This window comes from Orycteropus afer, unplaced genomic scaffold (assembly GCF_000298275.1).
Source record: "Orycteropus afer afer isolate SDZICR_OR568_19922 unplaced genomic scaffold, OryAfe1.0 scaffold00004, whole genome shotgun sequence".
In the NCBI taxonomy this organism is placed as follows: Eukaryota; Metazoa; Chordata; class Mammalia; order Tubulidentata; family Orycteropodidae; genus Orycteropus; species Orycteropus afer.
Window position 1 is genome coordinate 20,551,184 of NW_006921591.1, and position 14,832 is coordinate 20,566,015.

A 14,832-nucleotide genomic window follows, 5' to 3' on the forward strand; every position below is an offset into this window, starting at 1 on the left:
CTTGGACTTGTTTTAATTGTCTTTAACTTCAAGTTGAATTTGCATATGAGCAGTTGATGGTCTGTTCCACAATCAGCTCCTGGCCTGGACTTCCTTGTAGTTGTATGGAATATAGATGCAGAAATCCACAACAAAATACTATGAAACAGAATTCAACAGCATATTAAAAGAATCATACACCATGATCAAGTGGGATTTAGTCCAGGAATGTAGGTTGGTTCAATATTATAAAACTAATCAACATAATACAACCCATCAATAGAACAGAGGAAAAGAACAATATCTCTGTGGATGCAGAAAAAAAAAAAAAAGATAAAATTCAACAGTCTCTTGATGAAAATCTTCAAGAAGATTGGAATAAAAGGGAAATTCCTCAACATTATTTGGGGGATACAAGAAATGCCAACAGCCAACATGATACTTAATGGAGAAAGATAGTTTTTCCCTTGAAACTGGGAACAAGACTAGGGTGTTTGCTGTTACCACTTCTATTCAACATTGTACTAGAAGTCCTAGCTAGAGTATTAAGACAAGGAAAAAAGTAAAATTTATCCACATGGGAAAAGAAGAAATAATATGATCTCTATTCACAGATGATATGATCCTAGATGTAGAAAATTCCAAACAGTCCACAAGAAAATTTCTAGAGCTAATAGAGGAATTTAGAAAAGTTTCAGGGTAGGAGGACAACAAACAAAAATCAATTGGGTTTCAGCCATGAGAAAACTGAAAGGAAAATTTGGGAGTCAATTCCATGTATAATGGCATCTAAGAGAATAAAATACCTATGAATAACTCTAACCAGGGATGTGAGGGACGTATACAATGAAAACTATAAAACTATGAAAAAGGTTAAAGAAGTGAAAAAAAGGAAAGATGTTCCATGTTCATGGATTGAAAGACTTAATATTGTTAAGATGTCAATACTATCCAAAAGCATCTATAGATTCAATGCAATCCTGATCAGAATTCCAACAGTTTTCTTTACAGAAATATAAAAACAAGTCCTCAACTTTGTATGGAACAATAGGAGGCCCTGAATAGTTAATGTGGAAAGAGGCAAAACAAAGTAGTAGGGCTCACACTTCCTGATTATAAAACATATTATACAGCTAAACAACAAACAAACCCACTGCCGTCGAGTTAGGTCTGACTCATAGCGACCCCTCCTTAGGTTTCTGAGGCGATATCACTACAGAAGTAGATTGCTCAACCTTCCTTCTGGGGAGTGGCTGGTGGGTTTGAACTGCCAGCCTTCTAGTTAGCTGTTAGATGCCTTAGGCACTACACCACCAGAGCTCCCTACATTCATCAGATCAGCCTAGTACTGGTATAGCAATAGACACATAGACCAAAGGAATAGAACTGAGAAGCCAAAAATAAACTCACACAGCAATGGTGCGCTGATTTTTGACAAGTCCATTCAATGGGGAAAGAGGAGTTTTTCAATAAATGATGCTGGGAAAATTGGATTTCCACATACAGTAAAATGAAGCAGGATCTATGCCTCAAAATAGACACAAACACAAATTAAAAATAGATTAAGGATATAAATGTACAAACTAAAACCATAAAATTCTTAGAAGAACAAGCAGGGGCAATGCTGTCAGGCGTAGGTTATAATAATGGATTATCTAATATAATAACAAAAGCACAAACAGCAAAAGACAAAATAAACAAATGAGACCTCATTAAAATGTAAAACTTTTGTTCATCAAAAGACTCCACGAAAAAAGTGAAAAGACAAAGTACTGACTGGGAGAATATCTTAGAAAACAGTGTATACAATATTAACCTAATAACCAAAATATATATAGACACATATCAGAGACAACGCAGGTTCAGTTCCAGAGAACTGCAAGAAAGTGATTATCGCAATAAAGTGAGTCATACAAAATTTTTTGTTTCCCAGTGCATACAAAAGTTATATTTATACTCTAGTCTATTAAGTGTATAATGCATAATAGAAGTATGAAAAGTTTCAAATATTGTGAAAATTATCAAAATGTGACACAGAGTCAGAAAGTGAGTATGTTGTTGGAAAAATGACACTGATAGACTTCCTCATGCAAGGTTGCAAAAAACCTTCAATTTGTGAAAGACACAATTATCTGTGATTCACTACATCATAATGAGTAAATTACTGAGAAGGAGCTCTGGCAACATAGTGCCTAAGGCACTTGACTTCTAACCAGAAAGCTGGCAGTTCAAACCCACCAGCCACTCCTCAGAAAGAAGGTTGGGCAATCTACTTCCGCAGAGATACCACCTCGGAAACCCAAGGAGGGGTCGCTATGAGTCAGGTCTGACTCGATAGCACATAACAACAACAACAAATCACTGAGAATCATGGCCCAGCCAAGTTGATACACAACCTTAACTATCAACACTGTTTAAACTCTTCCAAAGGACAGAAGGAAGGACTACTCCATAATCATTTCATGAAGCAAACACAACCTTGATACCAAAACCATACAAAGTGAATCACAATAAAATATGTCTATATAAAACTTCAACAATTTAACAACAAAAAGACAAGTAACCCAAATATAAAATTGGCAAAGGACTTGAATATACATTTCACCAAAAAAGACATTCAAATGTCCACACACAAACAAACAAACAAACAAAAACATGAAAAGATGCTCAGTACCGTTAGCTATCACAGAGATGTAAATCAAAACTATGAGATATCATTTCACTCCCAGTATAAGGACTGAGAATAAAAAGGAAATAACAAATCTTGGCAAGAATGTGGGGAAACTAGAACACTTACCCATTACTCATGGGAATGCAAAATGATACAGATGTAGTGGAAAACATTGTGGTGATTCCTCAAAAAACTAAAAGAGAACTACTATGTGACTTAGAAATTCCATTCCAGGTATGTACCCAAAAGAGTTGAAAGCAGAGCATCAAACAGAAGCTGGTACACCAATGTTCACTGCAGTAACATTCACAAAAGGCAGAAACAACTTAAATATCCATCGATGGATGAATGGATAAACAAAATATGACACATACATGCAATGGAATACTACTCAGCCAATTGGAGAAATGACATCTTTATACATGTTACAATATGGATGGAGTTGGAAAACCTGCGCAGTGAAATATGTCAATGACAAATACTGTATGAGCTCAATTATATAAAAAGACAAGAAAAAACAAATGTATAGACAACAAAGTTTATTAGTGGTTACAAGAGAGTTTTGTTTTGTTTTTTTGGACAAGAGGAATGTAAAAGGGATAAAGGAGAGGTTAATGGTGATGGAAATATAATATTGATTAAGAGTAGGGTTGCACAGCCAATTATTTTATATGCTGTCAATATGCTGTACATCTGTAAAAAGTTGAATTGGCAAAAGTTGTGTTACAGGTATGTTTATAACAATGACCAAAAAAAAAAAAAAAAAAAATGCTGCTGAGGTTGCTTATGTACAACCAAATACCTCATGGGATTTTGTTTCTAGTTTGGACATTTAGTGTCAGGGTTTCATGGGACATCCCTATTAATTGGCACAATAATTTTGTTAGTGCTTCTGTTCTAGTTCCTAATTCAATGCATAGTGCCTGGCATCTTTAAATCTTGGAGCTGGGCACCGAAGGCACAATACTTGGTCTCTATTCACCTACAACAACAGAGAAATAAAGAAAGCCAGGAATAGGGGGAGGAAATGGTAAGTGTGGCTAATTGCCTCCATGAACCAATGTGTCCTTTGCAATGAGACCAGAACTGGATGATACCTGGCTACCATTACTGATCTTTTTGATCAAAGATTCTATAGGAAAATCCTGATCAAAAGGGGAAAAATGCAGAACAAGATTTCAACTTTTCATATGCTCCAGACTTATTGGAGCCATAGAGACTGAAAGAACCCCTAGAATATTTGCCCTGAGTTAATCTGGAAACTTAAACCAAAAAATATCCCCAGAAATCTACATAAAACTAAACAATAATTTAACTTAATTAGTAAAAAATCTCTGCCTTTAGCATTATGCCAGTTTTAAGATCTATCTATATGGGATCAAATTGACAACAGCAATTTGAAAGATTACATAGAAACCTTAGAAGGAAGTGAGTTTATGTTAATGGAGAAGGAACAACTTAGAAATGGAAAGTGAAAATGGTTGCACAACTCAAAGAATGTAATAAATATCAGTGAATTGTATAAATAGAGAAGGTTGAACTGGTGTATGTTCTGCTGTGTATATTCACAACAACAACATAATAAAATAAATTATAAAAATCAGTCAAAAATTAAACTGGATGTCCTGCATTTTATCTGGCACCCTACTTGGCATGCTCCTCAACCAAATTGCCATGTAGCATGTGCTGTTACCATCTGTGGATCTTACCCAACGGTCACATTCTCAGGCAGGCCTTTTCTAACCATTCTTTTTAAAGTAACCATCCCTCCAGTTTCCCTAATCTTCCTTCTGGGTATACTACTACCTGCTTACAGCATGCTTTCCTATTTATTTGATTAGTGTCAGTCTCCGTTAGTAAAGAGTATAATCTCACTAAGGCAGGGATTTTGATGTTATGTTCACTGCTAAATCCCAAATACGTAGAATGGCAGCCTCTTGATAAATATTTTTTGAAAGAATCAAAGCATAAATGAATGCATAATGACACTTTCCTTTCTGTGGTGCCATGGAAGCAGAGCATTTCAACAGTCACACAGAGCAGACGAAAAGGAGTACAGAGTCCTGCCCTCTGGTCAAGCTGACAGGATCAATAACTTTCATTTACCCATCTAATGTGTTTTGAGTGCTTACTATCTGCTAGCACCACGTTGGTTGCTGGAGATGCTGGGTAAACAATTGCACAATTCCTGCAACCTGAAGGAGGAAATAGACATTATACCACACAGTAAAAGAAAAACCCAAACCACTTGCCATCGAGTTGATTCCAACTCGTGGTGACCCTATGTTCACAGAAGAGAAATGTTACCCAACGGTCACATTCTCAGGCAGGCCTTTTCTAACCCATTTCTAACCCATGGATTTTCCATGGCTGATCTTTTGGAAGCAGTTCACCAGGACTTTTTCCTATATGCCTCTGGGAGGATTTGAATCACCAATCTTGGTTAGTAGTCTAGGACAAACTAGTTGCACCACCCAGGGACTCCACAACACAAATAGGTAGATTATTATTTAACTATAGTCATGAACTCTCTATGGAAGAAAAGAGTACCAGGGAGTGTAACCTGGCTTCCCTGAAGAAGAGACACTGGATCTGAGATGTGAAAGCTGAGCATCACTCTCCAGGACCAGCTACTACAATTTCATTCTTTTTAATTCACTTAGAGGTTGTTAAATACCTGGTAGGTGCCTACCTCATGCCTCCTTCATTCTCAGCAGCAGCCCAGAGTTGGGGAAGGACAAGGGAGCCAGGAGGCAGGATTTAGATAAAGTCATTTCCTTTCTTTAGACCTCAGTTTCCACATCAGTAAAATGAGATTTGTATAGGATGAGCTCAGGTTAATCCTAACTTTGTCTAATAATGATCTGCAATCTGAGCAAACAGCAACACTAACTACTATAAGATACAACCAGCTCATTTTTCTTTAAAAAGTAGGTTTATTGTTGTTTTTCCAATCATAACAATAATAACGGGAGCTCTGGTGGCCTAAGTGCCTAAGGCATTTGACTGCTAATCAGAAGGCTGGCGGTTCAAACCCAGCAGCCACTCCTCAGAAGGAAGATGGGGCAATCTACTTCCGTAGTGATACTGCCTTGGTAACCCAAGGAGGGATCGCTATGAGTCGGGTGCGACTCAACGGCACATAACAACAACAACAGCAACCAATAATAACAGTAAAAGTACTGGATAATAAACAGTTTGTAAAATGCAGGAAAGAAGAAAGAAGAAAAATCTGTCCCACCATCCAAAGATAATTAGCATTAAAATATACAGTACTAGTTTCCTTTTGTGGGAGCGCTGGTAGCGTAGTGCCTAAGGCACTTGGCTGCTAAACACAAGGCTAGCGGTTCAAACCCACCAGCCACTCCTCAGAAGGAAGGTTGGGCAATCTACTTTCGTAGTGATACCGCCTCGGAAACCCAAGGAGGGGTCGCTATGAGTCGGGTCCAACTCCATGGCACATTAACAACAACAAGTTTCCTTTTGCAGTGTTGACATAGCCATCATCAACCCATATACAAAACATTGGATTTAGTTGTTTTCTCTTATTTCAATAACAATCATTTGCCCATATTGTAGTAAACTATTCACAAATACATTATTCTGTCACTGCTGGACATTTAGATTGTTACCTTTTTTTTTTGCATTATTAATAGTGCTTGAACTGATATCATAATTCAAAAAATTTCTGTTATATTTAGAATTATTTCCTTAGACTTGTTGTTGTTGTTAAGTGCCGTCGAGTCGTTTCCGACTCATAGTGACCCCATGCACAGCAGAACGAACGAAACACTGCCGGATCCCGCGCCAGCCCCACAATCCCTGCTTTACTTGAGCCCATCATCGCAGCCACCGTGTCAATCCATCTCGTTGAAGGCCTGCCCCTCTTTCATTGACCCTCCACCCTACCAAGCATGACATCTTTCTCCAGGAAATGGTCCCTTGTGACAACATGACCAAAATAGGTGAGACGAAGTCTGGCCATTCTTGCTTCCAAGGAGCATTCTGGCTGCACTTCCTCCAGGACAGATCTGTTAGTTCTTTTAGCAGTCCATGGTACTTTCAGCATTCTTCGCCAGCACCACAACTCAAAAGCATCAACTCTTCTTCGGTCTTCCTTATTCATTGTCCAGCTCTCACATGCATACGAGGTGATTGGAAATATCATGGCCTGTGTCAGGCGCACCTTAATCCTCAAGGAGATATCCTTGCTCCTCAGCACTTGATACAGTTCCTTCGCAGTTGACTTTCCCAATGCAACACGTCATCTAATGTCCTGACTGCTGCTTCCATTGGCATCGATTGTAGAACCAAGCAACGTGAATTCTTTGACAACCTCAATCTTCTCTCCATTTATTGTGATGCTGCTCATTGGTCCAGTTGTGAGGATTTTTGATTTCTTTATATTGAGACGTAATCCATAGTGTAGACTGTATTCTTCAAACTTCATCAGTAGGTGCCTTAAGTCATCCTCACTTTCAGCAAGCAAAGTTGTATCATCTGACTAGAGGTCTAGAATTTAAATTACTAAGTCAAATGATGTGAACATATTTAAGGATCTTGGTACAACTGAAAAATTAATTTCCAAAAACATTTTCCAATGCACATACTTAGTAGCCAAATATGAGTCCCTGACTTACTACTGAATCTCTTTTTGATAATATCTGCAATTTATACATCTCATTGTTTTTCTGATTTGCATTTCATTGATATTTGGTGTGAACATTTTTCCCATTTAGCCCAAGTTCTGAATATAGAACTTTACATGCTAAGAGCCACCCAGGCAGTGGGTCATTTTGATTTGCTTGATTAAAAAACTACCAATTTACATGACAACCCACATTTCCCCCTACTAGGGATTCCCAGAAGAGCCATGAAATATCACATCAGGAATCATGAAGGAATAGGAAAAGATTAGGGCCCCAGGAGAATGCAGAATGCAATGAGGTCATAGCTGGCTGCTTCTCTCCTGACTCAAAAACTGGCAGAACAGTCCTAGTGGTTACAAGAGCTGGGGAAGGCTATTGTTACCTTACCCTGGGCTCTGCAGGCGAGTATGGTGTTTATGACTTGTAATGACTTTATGATGAACATTTCCAGTGGAAGTGGGCAGTCCAGACTGTGACGTGAAAGCTAGGGGCAGAGCTGTGGGTACATGAGAGGCATCAATGTCAGTATAACAATATTTGGTGTGTCCAAGCTTGGCAAATGCCTCCCAGTAGCAAAAGCCTTCAATGGAGCTAGCAGCATCAAATTCAAGACAACCAGCAAGAATATGCATACATCAAAAGGCTGGGAATGATTATTTCTGGATTTCTGGGATTGTGAATGATCTTTGCATTATTCTGAAATTAAAAAATACTGTTTTGTAATTGGAAAAAAATTCCCACTTCATAAATCACTGTGAAAATACTTCAAATGAAAATTAAATTGGAAGGAACTTTTAGTTAAATACTTGATGGAACATAAGAATTTATCTCTATTTCCTTCTTGAAACATCACTAAGAGTTAATGAGAGACTCAAAACAGGCATAAATCTGAAGGGCAAAGAAATGAGGAAAGATGACAAGAGGTTGTAGATGTCCACAAAATTTGTAGTTATTATTAGTTGCCATCAACTTAGGAATGGGAGACTTCACAAAGGGTTGATTTCAAGTCTTTGTTACATCCAAAGAAAAGTCAGTGCCTGGCACATCATAGGTATTGAATGAGTATTTGCTGATAAATGAGTGAATGGGTGTTTCAAGTCTTCCTCTTTGAACCAAGATTTCTCTGGTTGTCTCTGTCAGGTGAGGAAGCTTCAGAAGAACTTGACCATGTAGAGGCATTGAGTTTATGTTCCCGGTGGGCTGAGGCCACAGTGAACTAGGCATTGTAGCCAAGCCATGGCATTAGGGTCTGGGGCCAAGTGTATATTACATTCCATCCTTGGTCTCTGTATTGCCTAACGTAGTGCACCTGCTACTGCTGGTTCCCCTGCACAAGCCCTGAATGAAATGTTGTTGTTGTTGTTGTTATGTGCCGTCGAGTCGGACCCGACTCATAGCGACCCCTCCTTGGGTTTCCGAGGCAGTATCACTGTCCCATCTTCCTTCCGCGGAGTGGCTGGTGGGTAGGCAGTAGAAATAGTAGGGAAAGGAGGAGAGAGAAACATCTAGGGAAGGAAGGAAGAGGGGAACTCAGTGGGCTGTAGCTCCTGTGCCGAGCTCAGCATGTGGTCTAAACCCAGTTCTCTACAGGCCTTGAGCATCTGTGGAAGCCCCCAAGGTAGTAGCCAATAGTAGGGACCCCACTGGGGCACTCAATCATCCTCTGCTTTCCCTGCTTGGACCTTGTCCAATGCTGCCCACTTCTCTTCCTTCATTTCATGGGGTAATGGGGACATTTGACATTTGCAACAGGGTCCATTTGTGCTGCTGAGTGAGTTTGATAGACTCATTGGCATGCAAAAGATAATCCCATCTAGGAGGCCCAAACACCAATTGTCCTTAACTTAGAGTCCCTGGGTAATGCAAATGGTTAACAGACTTGACTATTAACAGAAAGGTTAGAGGTTTGAGTCCACCCAGAGGCACCTCAAAACAGTCTGGTGATCAATTCCAAACAAACAGACACTGAAAATCCTACGGAGTACAGTTCTACTCTGATGGAATCAACTCAGCAGAAACTGGACTGATTGGTATTAATAGGATAAGCGGGGGGCAAGGACAGGGAAGGCAGGACAATCTCACCAGCACAATAGGAGGAGACAGTGTTTCAATATATGCTCCTCTGCAATGTGTGAATTTTAAAACTGCATTTATTTCCTATTCATACCCCCTCTTTTGCTTTTAAATGAAACCAGTAAAATATGTACAAGAATAATGCTTTGTTACCTGGTCTGAGTAACTAGGAGAATAATGATGCAATTACCTGAGACAAGACTAGCAGGTTTATGGGAAAGATGAAGTCAGCTCTTGCCGGTGACAGTGCACCTAACAAGAGTGGTCACTCAGCAGATATCTGCTATGTGTGGGAGAGCTTTACTCACACTACTGCTCATTGACAATGCAAATTGTCCTTGTGGTTTCACAGATGAGCTAACAGGCTCAGGGGTCAGGAGCTGACCCCAGGCCTGTGGATCCCACTGCACTGTGCTGGGTTTGGATTCCCAGTTGGCCATCTCTGCTAAGTGGAGCAGCGGTCTGGTGCTTAGAAAGAAGGTGAGATTCAGAGAAGCAGTGAAGTTACCTGCACTGAGAAAGCTGAAGCCATGGTTAGGCCCCAGGAAGAGGGGAGGAGAAAGAGGAAAAGAGCTGAGAGTGAGCTCTTAAAGAAGACCTGTATTTATAATGCCCTCGCATGGTAGAAGTCTCACCTTCCATGCAGGATACAGGCCCTTGGTTGGCGCAAACAATTTCCACTTGATTAGTAACTGAAAAATTGGTGATTCAAACCTATCCAGTGGCACCAAGGAAGAAAGGCCTCATGATCTACTTCTGTAAAGGTTACTGGCAAAAAAAAAAAAAAAAAAAGAATAGTAGTTCTATTCTTACATGGGGTTGTTATGACTCAGCATCACCTTGGCAGCAATGGGTTTGGATGCATGAGACTTGGGTTTGATTCTTGGCTCATGTGCAGCCACCACCCATTCATCAGTGGAGGCTTGGGTGTTGCTATACTGAACAGGTTTCAGGGGAGCATCCAGACTGAGACAGAACAAGAATAAAGGCCTGCTGATCTGCTTCTGAAAATCAGCCAATGAAAATTCTATGAATCACAATTGTTCCATCTGCAAGTGATCATGGGGATGGTGCAAGACTGAACAGCATTTCGTTTTGTTGTATATGGGGTCATCATGAGTCAGGGGTGACATCACCACAACTAACAACCTGCCATGAGAAGTCGGTAGAGAGGGGTGTGGTTGAGATGAGGGTGCTGTTGCAATCAGAGCTCCTCCTAGAGAAGCCAATTCTGTCCAATTTCTGTCCCCAAATTAAAACATTGGCCTTGTTTAGCACCTGCCCAGAAGCTGAGTCTAGAGCTTTCACAAACCATGAGGAGAAGAGCCATCTCAAAGTAACCTCACTCTAAATCAGGCTGGCCCCACAGATCACTGTCAACACTCGACTGCATTTGGCAGCGAGAAGCTGAGGGAGGAGAGGTACACAGTAGAGTCCCCTGAAGACACTGCAGTATCTCAGTGGAAACAAAGAGCCATTCGATGCTGAGCCAATGCTGAAAGGTATAACGGAGCAAGATTTTCTTGAGGATTTGGTTTGGTGGGCTGGGGCTGGAGGGCCCCCCACCCCTGTGCTGTTCTTAACTTGAGTTAAAAAAAAAAAAAAAAGTTTTAAGAAGTGCACAATCTTCCAGCTCCAAATAATAGAATCATCTAGAAGGAAAAACCCAGAGACTTCTGCCAATTGATCTGGAGACTGGGAAAAAGTCCCACAGTTATTAATAACCCCTGTGTTCTGGGAACTGATTTCATGCAGCAAATAAAGGGATTAAAAAGTTGCTGTTTAAGGCCATGTGATTTTAGCCAAAGTTCTACTTTCTGTTCTCCTAATAAATGAGAGTTTTTCTCTAGAGGAATGCTTCAAGTTGATTGGCCCCTTGACAGATCTGATGAGCTGGGAGTTGTGTGATTGATTGGCTCACTTTTATAACCACTCAGTCTTTATAGAGGCAACCTGCTGGCTTCTGGGAAACAGGTAAGGAGGGAGCCCACACAGGGCCTGAGGCCTTAACAGCACATCTGAGAGTTGGAAACTGTTAATTAATCCTTGCAAAGTCAATATAAGCTTCACCTTGTCCAGTGGAGTTGTAGGTGATGCTTTCTAATGTGGCCACCAACTCTTTGCCTACTCAACAACCAAAAAAACCAAACCCACTGCCACTGAGGCAATTTTGACCAATAGCAACTCTATAGGACAGACTGAACTGCCCCATAGGATTTCCAAGGCTGTAAATCTTTATTGTGGAAACAGACAGCCACATCTTTCTCCCAAGGCACAGCTGATAGGTTTGAACTGTGAACCTTTTGGCTAGCAGCTGAGTGTGTTAGCCACTGTCACAGTAGAGCTCCCTGCCCACTCAGTGTTGTTGTTGTTAAGTGCTGTCAAGTCAACTCCGACTCATAGTGACCCTGTATACAACAGAATGAAACAATGCCTGGTCCTGCATTATTGTCACAATCCTTGCTATACTTGAGTCCATTGTTGCAACCACTATGTCAATCCATCTTGTTGAAGATCTTCCCCTTTTTCACTGCCTCCCTAATTTACCAAGCATAATATCCTTCTTCAGGGACTGGTTCTTTCTGACATTGTGACCAAAGAAGGTGAGACAAAGTCTGGCCATTCTTGCTTTCAAGGAGCATTCCTGCTGTGCTTCTTCCAGGACAGATTTGTTTGTTCTTTTGGCAATCCATGGTATTTTCAGCATTCTTCACCAACTCTATAATTCAAAGGGATCAACTCTTCTCTGATCTTCCTTATTCATTGTCCAGCTCTCACATGCATATGAGGTGATTGAAAATACTATGACTTGGACTAGTCCCACTTTAGTCTTTAAAGTAACATCTGTGCTCTTTAACACTTTAAAGAGGTCTTTCACTGCAGATCTGCCAAGTGCAATACAACATCTGATTTCTTGACCGCTGCTTCCAAGGGTGTTGATTTTGGATCCAAGTAAAATGAAATCCCTGACAACAGCAATATTTTCTCTATTTATTATGATGTTGATTATTGGTCCAGTTGTGAGGAGTTTTGTTTTCTTTCTGTTGAGGTGTAATCTGTACTGAAAACTGTAGTCTTTGATCTTCATCAGTAAGTGCTTCAAGTCATCTTCATTTTCAGCAAGCAAGGTTGTACCATCTGGTTGCATTATATTGCAGGTTGTTAATGAGTGCTCCACCAGTCCTGATGCCACTTTCTTCTTCATATAGCCCAACTTCTTGGATTATTTGATCAGCATACAGATTGAATAAATATGGTGGAATTATGCAACCTTGACACACACCCTTCCTTATTTTTAACCATGCAAAAAAGTATCTCCTTTTTTCTTTTTGAATGACAGCCTCTTGGTCTGTGTACAAGATCCTGATGAGCATAATTAAATGTTCTGGAATTCTTATTCTTTGCAATGTTATCTGTAATTTGTCATGATTAACACAGTCAAATGCCTTTTCATAGTCAATAAAACACAGGTAAACATCTTTGCTTTCAGCCAAGATCCATCTGGCATCAGCCATGATATCTCTAGTTCCACATCCTCTTCTGAATCCAGCTTGAATTTTTGGAAGTTCCCAGTTAATATACTGCTACAACCATTTTTGAATTATCTTCAGCAAAATTTTGCTTGCATGTGATAGTAATGATATTGTTTTGATAATTTTCACATTCTGTTAGATTGCCTTTTTTTTTTTGAATGAGACCCATTCAAAAAGACACTATAAATAAATAGATTTGAGACCCAAGAATGTGTTAGAGAAACATAGTTTCCTGCAAAAACATTAGAAATTATAATAAGTTCCCTTCATTCTCTAAATTATGAAGAACTTGAGGGCAGTGGCCAAGAATTAATTGAATGCTGTTGTAATATAGTGTTATTTCAAAAGATGACTAAGCACCACCTGGCTGTCAGCTTGTTGTATTGTAGTGGCTTGTATGTTGTTGTGATGCTGCAAGCTATGTTACCAGTATTTCAAATACCAGCAGGGGCATCCATAGTGGATAGTAAGATATTGTTTTTTATAGTGTTGGAAGACAGACCTCTTAGGGTGGAAGGCACTCAAAATACACTGTGGCTGCAACAGTTGAGTAGAGCCTACCAATGATCATGAAGATAGCGCAGGTCCTGGCAATGTTTCCTTCTGTTGTACATGTGGTTGCCATGAGTCAGAGCTGACTCAATGGCATTAACAATCACAACTTGTAAATCCTTTTCATAATAATTTCATAGTTCTAGTCAAGTATATGAAAGCTATCTCTTTGCCTTGCTCACCCCTCCCCACTTTTGGGGGTCCCAAATTACCAAAGCAGTGTCAGAAACAGTCCTTCACTATGATAGGCATTTCCTTCTCTAGGACTCACTCATAGTCTGACCTTCCAAACCAAAACCACACTCACTGCCATCAAGTCAGATCTGACTCATAGCAACCTCTCCTTGCGTTTCCAAGGTGGTATCACTACGGAAGTAGATCGCCTAATGCTGTGTCCGGCAAAAAAACACAGGTCATGAAACAAAGCAACACAAAAGGATTAAAGGTTTAAGAACAACGGGGGCCAGGACGATGCTCTGTGTATGATGCAAGAGCAACCCATGATGTATCTGTCCTGCTCTATTTATACAGAAACATATGATTACATCATTATTCTTGGTATTTCCTTAATACAATCAAGTATCCAATCAAGTATTTTCTACAATACAATCAAGTATTATCTAAAAGGTTAAAATTTTACTTTTTCCTGTACCCGGAGGTCTTTTCCCATGCCTGAAAGTAATGAGTGATTAATTGAGTTAATATCTCTTACAAGAATAGTGAATAATCACTAAAATGTATTATTCATAATGTAATTACTAGGATACATAATTCTAAGGTATGATATGATTATTAAAGTATACTATTCTTAAGTAAGGAATGTTCCATCAAGATAATTAACATTCCTTACTGGAACAATGTTTACCAGCCTATTTTGCTGGAACAATGTTTTGCCCTAAGCACATGGAGTTTCAGCCAAGCAAGCATTCAACTGTAAGAGAGGCTTTGCCTTCTCTTACTTGTTGTTAGAACATGTGCCTTGCAATCGTGTCCTTTGGTGGTCTTTATCTTGGTCTCCAACAGCCCAATCTTCTTTCTAAGGAGTGGTTGGTGGGTTTGAACTGCCAGCCTTCTGGTTAACAGTCTAGTTAGTCTAGTTAGCTTTAGGCACTACACTACCAGAGGGATGCAAAATTGTACAGTCACTTTGGAAAACAGTTTGGCAGCTTCTTACATAATTAAACATACACTTACAATGTGACCTAGTAATCCCACTCCTAGGTATTTATCCAAGAGAAAAGAAAACATGTTCATACAAAGACTTTTCTTCGTAGTAGCCAAATAGTAGAAACAACCTAAACATCCATCAGCTGTGAGCAAATTGTATTGATTATACATATACACATGATATACATCTTATATATTGATATAAGAA